The sequence below is a fragment of the Nycticebus coucang genome, chromosome X, assembly GCF_027406575.1.
Source record: "Nycticebus coucang isolate mNycCou1 chromosome X, mNycCou1.pri, whole genome shotgun sequence".
NCBI classification, from domain to species: Eukaryota; Metazoa; Chordata; class Mammalia; order Primates; family Lorisidae; genus Nycticebus; species Nycticebus coucang.
In genome coordinates this window covers 114158147-114168506 of record NC_069804.1, presented here as the reverse complement: position 1 = coordinate 114168506, position 10360 = coordinate 114158147, and the positions used below count along the sequence as shown (strand labels likewise).

The 10360-nt window shown below is 39.4% G+C and overlaps 1 long non-coding RNA gene across 1 annotated transcript; it reads right to left on the bottom strand.

Moving 5' to 3' along the window:
- Positions 1-2357: 2357 nt before the first annotated feature.
- LOC128577622 (uncharacterized) lies at positions 2358-7547 on the bottom strand. Its single transcript, XR_008377600.1, has 4 exons — positions 7203-7547; positions 5638-5871; positions 4633-4781; positions 2358-2541 (listed from the first exon to the last, which is right to left on the bottom strand). It is a non-coding gene; the product is annotated as an uncharacterized LOC128577622 (long non-coding RNA).
- Positions 7548-10360: the final 2813 nt, after the last annotated feature.

Sequence of the window (10360 nt, the reverse complement as noted above, 5' to 3'; positions counted from 1 at the left end):
AATTTTGTCAATAGGTAAATTGACAGAATAACTGAAGTGATACTTCACCAAAGAAGATATAAAAATACATAAGTGTATGGTGCCCCATGATCATACTAATGTACACAGCTATGATTTAATTAAAAAATAAATAAATAAATAAATAAATCATATCATTTAAACCTGAAAAAAAAATAACATCATGGAAAATAAGGCTATGAATAACTGGTCATCATTATTAGTCATTAGGGAAGTAAGTGAAAAAGCTTCTGCACAGCTAAGGCTACAACAACTGAAGCCAATAGACACCCTTCAGAATGGGAGAAGGTATTTGCATGCTATGACTCTGACAAAGGGCTGATAACTAGAATCTACAGTGAACTCAAACTAATCAACAAGAAAAGACCAAACAATCCCATTTATAAGTGGGCAAGAAACTTGAGCACAAAACTTCTCTGAAGAAGACACACAAATGGCCAATAAACAAATGAAAAAATGCTCCTCCTCCCTAATCATTAGGGAAATGCAAATCAAAACCACTCTAAAATATCACTTAACCTACATCACGAAATCCTGAAGCTACAGATGCTGGCATGGATGTGGAGAAAAGGGAACACTTTCACATTGCCGGTGGGATTACAAACTAATACAATCTCTATAAAAAGAAATATGTAGAAACATAAAAGAGCTAAAAGTAGACTTTCCATTTGATCTCAGGATCCCATTACTGAGTATCTACCTGGAAGAAAAAAAAAAAAAACATTTTACCATAAGGACTTTGGCACTAGAATGTTTATTCCAGCTCAATTCACAATTGCCAAGATGTGGAATCAACCCAAGTGCCCATAAATTCATGAATGGATTAATAAACTGGTATATGTATACCATGGAATAGTATTCATACATAAGAAAGATGGAGAATTTCCATCTTTTGTACTTACCTGGATGGAGTTGAAGAAAATTCTTCTTAGTAACAAAAATGGAAAAACAAGTATCCAATGTACTGAATACTAATATGAAATCAGTAGATTAACAAGTACACGCCGACACAAGAAAAGCACAATTATATTCGAGTGGGGGGAGGGGAAAGGTGAGGAGAGTGGGAGATTGGTATGCTCTCATCTAACAGGCACAATGTAAGCCAACACACTCTCTGTAGGAAGGGCTCAACTACAACTGGAACTTTACCTTAGAAAGGCAAACAATGTAACCTAATCATGTATACCCTCATATAAATCTGAAATAATAAAATGACTCTAGCCCTATAAGAATGGCTAAATTCAAAAGGACTGACCATGTCAAATGCTGGCAATGTGGTGGAAGATGGAATAATCATATACTGCTAGTGGGAATGAAAAATATGACCACCTTGGAAAATAGTTGGTCAGCTTCTTATGTTAATCTTACATCTTACCACGTGATCCAGTTGTATTCCTAAATATTTATCCTAGAAGAAGAAAGCATATGTCAATGCAAAGTCTTATATCCCAATATTCACAGCAGCTTTACTTATAAGAGACTTAAATTAGAAACAACCCAACCCAAATGTTCCTTCAGAGGTAAACTGATAAAAACAAATTGTGAGGCGGTGCCTGTGGCTCAGTGGGTAGGGCACCAGCCCCATATAAGGAGTGTGGCGTGTTTGAATCTGGCCCCACCCAAACTACCAAAAAAAAAAAATAGCCGGGTGTTAGGGTGGGCGCCTGTAGTCCCAACTACTTGCAAAGCTGAAGCAAGAGACTCAATTGCCTAAGCCCAGGAATTGGAGGTTGCAGTGAGCTGTGATGCCACAGTACTCTACCGAGGGTGTTAAATTGAGACTCTGTTCCTCCCCCCCAAAAAAAAAAACCAAATTGTACTACCTTCATATATTAGAATACTTCTCATCAATAAAAAGAGGGACCTACAGAATCATGCAACAAAATAGATAAATTATAAAATACACAGTACTCTATCGAGGGTGTTAAAGTGAAACTCTGTTCCTCCCCCCAAAAAAAAACCCAAATTGTACTACCTTCATATATTAGAATACTTCTCATCAATAAAAAGAGGGACCTACAGAAACATGCAACAAAACAGATAAATTATAAAATACACAGGTGTCTGGTTTTAGTCCTAGTAAGTAAGAACCTTAGAAATCATCACTCCATCATAATGAGTCAAAAGCTAAAAAAAGTAAAAAACTCAACTCTTCTTATATCCCCAGGGAAGTGAGGTCAAAGTGGAAACATCACCCACCTCCCAAAGTGGAGAATCAGATAGATGAACATAGAGAATCACAACTTACTGGAGCAGAAACACAATAGCAAAACTTCTATGAAAACCAATGAGCAGAGCACAAAAATGTATAATCTAAGTGATATATTTCAGAAGCTCGGTGTAGATAATTCTGAGAGTTAAAAGCTCCAGGGGATAGAATGGTAAGTCTGTGTTTAGTTCTTTGAGGAATCTCCATACAGTTTTCCATAGAAGTTATATTAATTTGTAGTTTCACCAACACTGTATAAGCGGTCTGTTCTCTGTGCATCCATACCAGCATCCTGCAATCCCACTACTGGGTATCTACACAAAGGAAAACAAGTCACTTTATCAACAAGACACCCATACTTGTATGTTTATTGGAGCACAATTCACAATTGCAAAGATGTGGAATCAACCTAAGTACCCATCAATTCATGAGTGGATTAACAGAATGTGGTATACACACACATATATACATATATACCATGGAGTAATACTCAGGCATGAGAAGGAATGAATTAATGTCTTTTACAACAATTTGGATGGACCTGGAGACAATTATCCTAAGTGAAGTTTCTCAGGAATGGAAAAACAAACACCACATGTACTGTCTGATAATTTGGAACTAATCAGAGAAAAGTAAAAGCCACTTGAAATCAAGAAGGCAAGGGAGGAAGGGATCTATAGTGAACACTATTCAAGAGATGGGCTGAGGAAGAGCCCTGACTTAAGCATTGTAAAAGCTCTCTATGTATCAAAAACCTTTGTACTCCTTAATATTTTAAAATTAACAAGAACAACAACAAAAAGAAACTCTAGGGTCAGGCCAAGGTCAGTGGCTCACTTCTGTAATCCCAGCACTTTGAGAAGCCAAGACAAGAGGACAGCATGAGGCCAGGAGTTTAAGACCACCCTGGGCAATACAGCAAGACTCCATCTCTACAATAAAAACTATTTTGTTTTAAAAATTAGCCAAGGGCGGCACCTGTGGCTCAAAGGAGTAGGGCGCCGGCCCCATATGCCAGAGGTGGCGGGTTCAAACCCAGACCTGGCCAGAAACTGCAAAAAAAAAAAAAAAAATTAGCCAAGTATGGTAGCATGTGCCTATAGTCCCATGTACTTAGTGGGCTAAGGTGGAAGAATGCTTGAGCTGAGGGGTTTGAGGCTGCAGTGAGCTATGATCACGTCACAGTACTCCAGCCTGGGTGATAGAGACTATGTCCCTTAAAAAAAGCCCCCAAACATTCCATGGGTGCCCAGTCATCGGAAGCCTAGCACTTTTGTGGGATTATTGACAGGAGCTCTACCAGGGTCTCACATGAATATCAAAGATAAATCTTTTTATGCTTCCAATAGAAAAGAAAACTTAACCATTTTGAAATATGCCAGAGCATTCTGTTCTTAAAACTTGCCAGCCCAGGCCTGCCAAACGACAATGACAACAACAAAAAAAAAAATAGCCGGGCATTGTGGCATGCACCTGTAGTCCCAGCTACTTGGGAGGCTGAGGCAAGAGAATTGCTTAAGCCCAGTAGTTTGAGGTTGCCTTGAGCTGTGATGCCACAGCACTCTACTCAGGGCAATAGACTCTGTCTCAAAAAAACTTGCCATGGGAGCATATTGCAAGGGTACAAGTCAAATCTATCAAGTGTACAACATAAATGTCTTAACAAAATAATCAAGTAAGTGAAGTAAAAGCTATATGATTGGTTTGAAGTAATCACATCAGATTGTATAAAAAATCAACACATTGTGTGTGGTGCCTATGGCTCAATGAAGTAGGCGCTGGCCCCATATGCCAGAAGTGGCGGGTTCAAACCCAGCCCCGGACAAAAACTGCAAAGAAAAAAAACAAAAAAAAAACATTGTACCCAAACATATGCATAAATGTATTCATGATCTATGTACATATGACTTAATAAAAAAGAAAAAACTTGGGTGGCGCCTATGGCTCAAAGGAGTAGGGCACTGGCCTCATATGCCGGAGGTGGCAGGTTCAAACCCAGCCCTGGCCAAAAACTGCAAAAAAAATAAGAAAAAAAGAAAAAAACTACAAAAACAAACAAACAAACAAAAAAATGCCATAAAGAGAAAGTATTTTACAAAAACCTATCCTTTAGGTGTTTTAGCAGAACCTACCTGACCTGGGGAAAGGAAATAACCAACCCCAGCCCACTGTAGCAGGCTAAATATGTTAATTGGCTTGATTTAATCATTTTACAATGTATAAATATATCAGAACATCATGTTGTATACCATAAATGAATTTAATTTGTCATTTGTCTATAAAAAATCAAACAAGAAACATAATGAGGCTAAAACTGATAGAGTTCATGGAGAAACAGACGAACATACAATTATAGTTGAAGACTTCTGTCAGAAATGGACACATCCTGCAAGTAGTTGTCTCACCTGTGGGCGTGTTGTTGATCATCTGTGGGTTTCATATTAGTATTGAGTATATCAGTTAATTGATTTTCCATTCTTGTGATACTTTACTAAGGAGAATGTTCTTCAACTCCATCCAGGTAAATACAACTCAATCCTATTCATCAGCCAATCTGAATAAAAGAAGAAAACAATGAAATTAGACATCAAAGGATTCAAAACTTTGGTGGACCTTGTCACAAATCCACAGAGGTGCTTTTAAACATGATGAAAAACAGAACCAACTGGTGAAATTATCGAGATGTAGATATTTCCCTGACTTTGATCTGCTCACTTATGGTAGAACCAAATTTCTGCTGTTTACAAGGAACCCCTGATAATTTTGATGAAGTAGTCCATGGACTTCACTTAAAAAAAAATTCGGACACCAACAGCTGGCATCTGACTACCATTAATTTCATGCCCACCATGCAGAATTAGGGCACATCCGAAGTATCTCTGTGCCTATAATTATTTGAATGTGCACTAGACCTTTCCTCCCACCTAAAACCACAGAATGCTTTCCAACATGGAATCACAATTAAACTCCACAGTATAACTGGTCATTGGGAGGAATGGGAATTGTCACCATCCAGTATAAATGAGGATGGTCAAAAGGTGACTGACCTAATATTCCCAATGAAAGAAGTGTGATTTGTGCACTCTTGCTCCAGGTTTAGCAGACTCCACAATGCACTCGGGATTTTTTTTTGTTTTTTTTTTTTTTTGTGAGGTCCTGACCCAGGGAAGAGTCCGTACCATTATTGGATATTACACCACTACAAAAGAGGGAAATAGGACTTTCTTAAAAAGCATATGGAATAGGGAGGGAAGTATGAGGATGAGAACACAAATGAAATGCAAGGATGGGGTGATGATGTCTTGTTTATCCCCTCTCCCTTAACTGTTAGCTGTGTAATGATGCTCTTCCTGTACCCCAGCGCCATCACACAACACCCTCCCCCACATAGCAGTGACACTGAAACTCACACATAATGTAAATGTGGGCTTCTCTTTGCTTGCTGTTGCATCTCCAATTATTTTTCCTGGTAGTCATACTATTACGTTAATGTCAGAGGCATCACATTGACACAATGAAGGAAGCAAAGTTGGAATGATGTAGTTAAATTTCTGGAGGACTTATTAACTCCCGCATGCCTGTAGGTTGCTTTTCTCTTTAAATCCTCAAAGCCATGCTCTGAGATGGGCTTCATTACTTCCTTCCTACAAATGAAAAAGTAGGCTCAGAGAGCAAAGCACATTCTGAAATCATTCTAGGGAGGTGTCAAATGTACACTGAGGACAACTTGAAAGTTCTTCCCCTGGCTAATTCTGAAACAATTTGAGTATCAAAATATATGATGGTAGGGTTGGCAACAGGAGTACAGTGGTTACGGTACCAGCCACATACACCGAGGCTGGTGGGTGTCAACCTGACCCAGACCAGCTAAATAACAATGACAATTGCAACAGAAAATAGCCGGGCGTTGTGGTGGGCACCTGTAGCTCCAACTACTTGGGAGGCTGAGGCAAGACAGTTGCCTGAGCCCAAGAGTTTGAGGTTACTGTGAGCTGTGACACCACAGCACTCTACGAAGGGCAACATATTGAGTCTCTCTCATATACATACATATGTATTTGTAACAGAGGGTGACCCTTTGGGGGAGAAAAGGAAATCTGAGTCATACTAATATAAACAAATACATAAATACATTAATAAATAAATAATAAAGGAATGAAGCTCTACTCTACATTCAAATACCATGTAAGAATTCTAGAAGGAATAACAGGATTGGATAAGCAACACATGACACCTATCTCAGTAATAAGTGATCTAGATAGAAATCATGAATCAATTCAAGCTACACCAAATTCCACAGTTGTCCTTCAGTCACCATGATAGCAGTTTCGGCCAAAGAAACCTGGGAGAAAACAATGAACCAATGTCTTAATTTTGTTCATAATATGTGCTAAGAACTGAATAGCACTGACATGATGCACCAGTGTTTCGTGTCATGTATTCCTAGAAATAAACATTACTGGAAGTTTTAGCAACATAAACCTTCATATGTACCTCCATACCCTTAGACAGACATATTCTCATTCTCTCTCTCTCTCTTTCTCCCCCAGCCCCCACCCCAAGACTGAAGAATTTACTGAGGTGGATGGCTAGGGGCTAAAGAAGAAAAACTTCACCATTCAACAGATTCAATTCTAAGTAGACACAAAGTTGAAAGGATTTTTCTAGAGGTGTTCTGTAGAATTGTTTTGTGGACATTTCTTGTCTTTAGTCTTATTACATGACCAGAATCATCTAAAAAGTGACACAAAAACATAGGCAACTGAATGTGAAGCATCATTACCTTTTCCATTTGAGACCAGGTACCTGAGATTCAACATCAAAGATTCTTCGACTGTTAATATTAAACATTTGCTTGCTGACAGCTCAGTAAAAATGGAAAATACATGAAATTGTAATTTAAAATACATCCATTTATAATGGTTTCAAATAGTATAAGGTAATTAGGAATAGTCTGTTCACTTATTTGCCATACCTGCACATTAACCACAGATGGTATGAGAGAAATTAAAGGAAATCTAAATTGAGACATGTCATCTTTGTGATTTGGAAGACTCAGTATTGTTCAGATGTATATAGTCCTGGGGGCCGCCTGGGGCTCGCTGGGTAGGAGGCCAGCCCCATATACCGAGGGTGGTGGGTTGGAACCCGGCACCCGCCAAACTGCAACATAAAAATGGCTGGGTGTTGTGGCGGGCGCCTGTAGTCCAAGCTGATCAGGAGTCTGAGGCAGGAGAATCGCTTATGTCCAGTAGTTGGAGGTTGCTGTAAGCTGTGACATCATGGCACTCTACTGAGGGCAATAAAGTGAGACTCTGTCACTCTCTTAAAAAAAAAAAAAAAGATGTATATAGTCATAAAACTGGCCAACGGATTCGCTGCAATCCTAATAAAATCTTAACAGAAATTTATGCTAAAAAATTGACACAATGATTCTACAATTAAAGTAAAATGCAAATGATCTAGACTATGAAAACAACTTTGAAAAGAACAAGGTTTGAGGACAAACACTGATTCAAAGACTCTTTATACACGTTTTTAATACAGATAGTATGCCATCGGTATCAAGTTAGAAAAATGGATGAAAGAAGTAAAATAAACAATACAGAAAAAGATCCATACCTATGCATGTATGCACAGTTGATTTTTGAGAAAGATGCAATGACTTTCGTACAGTGCTACTGACAATAAAAGCAGTACAACTACCTGGAAAATGTTTGGGAGTTTATCTTAAAGTATTAATCTTAAATGCACCATGTCATCCAGCCTTTATACTCCTAAATATTTACCCTTGAGAAAGAAAGCATACTTCCATGAAAAGACATATTCAGAACTGCTCATAGCAGCTTCATTTAGAACAGCCCCAAATTGGAAACAATGCAAATATCCATCAAAAACTAGATAGATACTACAATTCCTGTGTAGCCATGTGCCAGATACTAATCAGCAACCAAAAAGGAATAAACGACTGATGTAGGTAAAAAAAAAAAAAAAAGGATAAATCTAAAAATAAATGAGGTAAATTTAATAATCTAGATACAGCTAAAAACTAAAAATACACAAAATAGACGCATATGATTCCATTTCAATAAATTTCTTAAAAATGAAAACTAATATATGATGACAGAAATGCTGTGTTTTCCAGGCACCAGGGCAATAGAGATGATAGGAGTCAGGTCACTGAAGAATTTAAAATGTCACCTCTTGGTAAAAAATAGTAATGAAATTTAAGCCTATCACTTTATTCTAAGGTATGTGCCTGGGTGTCATTTATAATAAATTACAAGGTAATTATTACTTTGAAAATACAGAATCCTTGTATCAGACATTTTCACATTTTTAACTAACACTACATAGATTCCTGACTACCAGAAATATTTCATTACAGAATGCATAAAAAAGTGGTAACCACTGAAGAGTGCGTATTACAATCTCTAAATACTAGGAAGAACATCCTAGTCATACATTCCGAGACCCATCTGACAGATACATTGGAATCTCTGACTGTTGTTCAACCAAGTCTTTTCACAATTGTGGTCCCAGCAATCCTGCGGTGAGCGTCCTCATCCCATTTTACGGAGGGGGAGGCTGGGCTCAGACAGAGTCATTACCTCTCTCATCATCCAACGCCCGCCTTTACCTGGAAAGTAACTCCAGGACGCCCTGGGGGCAGGACGCCACCCTCACTGTGTCCCGGAAAGTCCCACATCTCTCCCTCCTGAGCCTGAGGGAAACCAAGCCCCAAAGCGGGAACCAAGAGACCTGGACCTCGGATCCGTCCGTCTCCCCGCACCCCAGGGCGTTTCAGCCCCCGACACGGGGCACCCGCACACGCAGTTGAGTCCTACGCACCTAAACGCAGGACCCTGCTCTTCTTACCAAGTCATGTTGGTCTCTGTCAAAAAGTCGTCACTGTCGCCATAATGACGTCAGGTTCCTATGGCAACTGCTAGGAAAAGTCATAACAGTCGCAAAAACCCGTCAGATGTCTATAGCAACTGTGATGCGCAGGCTCCTTCTCTACACCTGAAAAATCTCCGGACGTCCCTAAGAACTGAGTGGTGAGATTGGAAGGAGAGACGGGTTACCAAGCCCGGGCCATCTCCCTTCAAAACTCTCCATAGTAAACTGCCCTTCAGGGGCCCTTGTTCTGTTCTGCTCTGGAGCGGGGGTGCAGGCGCACTGTCTTAAAATAAACCCACGCTTCCCTCTTCTTCCTGGGTCTCACCAGTTCCCCAATTATTCTTATGGTCCTCGTTCTCAGTTCTTACATGGTTAAAGGACCCCCACAGTACCTTTCTGCTCCTAGTCTTAGCTGTACAACAACTGGAAAATATGACAGAAGAAGAACATTACATGGACCTCATTCATTTATTATAAAGGTGAGAATGGAGAATGGGACTTAGATTTGTTGGTACGTGGGCTTCCTATAAATAGTCCCAGGATGGCACAGACTTCTCCACCCAACAGTGCTGCCCGAGGACAGTCAGAAACGCCAAGGACTTCAATGCATATCTAGCTGTTGTCTGCTGGAGTTTTGTATCTGTGTGTCCAAAAGAAAGTGGCTTCCTTGCCAAGGGCTATTCCTATAGCAGGAGAGTGTTTCAGGACACCTTCTGTGAGAAACACTTCCAAAATCCCCCTTGTCCTGATTGCACACTAATCAAGCAACATGCTGAACCTATGACTTCCACATGGTTCAGGGAGCTATTTGTAGTAGTGAAGGATCATTTTATGGAGGGGGGTTTTAACTAGGGTCCAAATTCTAAGAGTATGTTTGAAATTATTTATCATGAAATTTTTTCTTGGAAATCCCTTCAGAATGGAATTGAGAAAATGTGGAGAAATCAATGGCCACATATAATCTTATACTTAGAATATATTCCAAATTATAATAAAACTCAGTTAAGGCTTTGATGGGGTTCATGCTACCCCAAAATATGGGACCTTGTCATTCAGAAGAGGAGAAGCAGGAAGGATAATCTCACCTTCCCTGTCCCAGCTCCACTGGATGACTCTGCAAACACAGAGGAAGCGACCACTATTATACACCATGTGGATCTGTGTGAGCATATTTTCTTTCCTGTCATCATATTTCCAGAAGCTCTCTAGGACAGTTATGCTTTCAGAGTC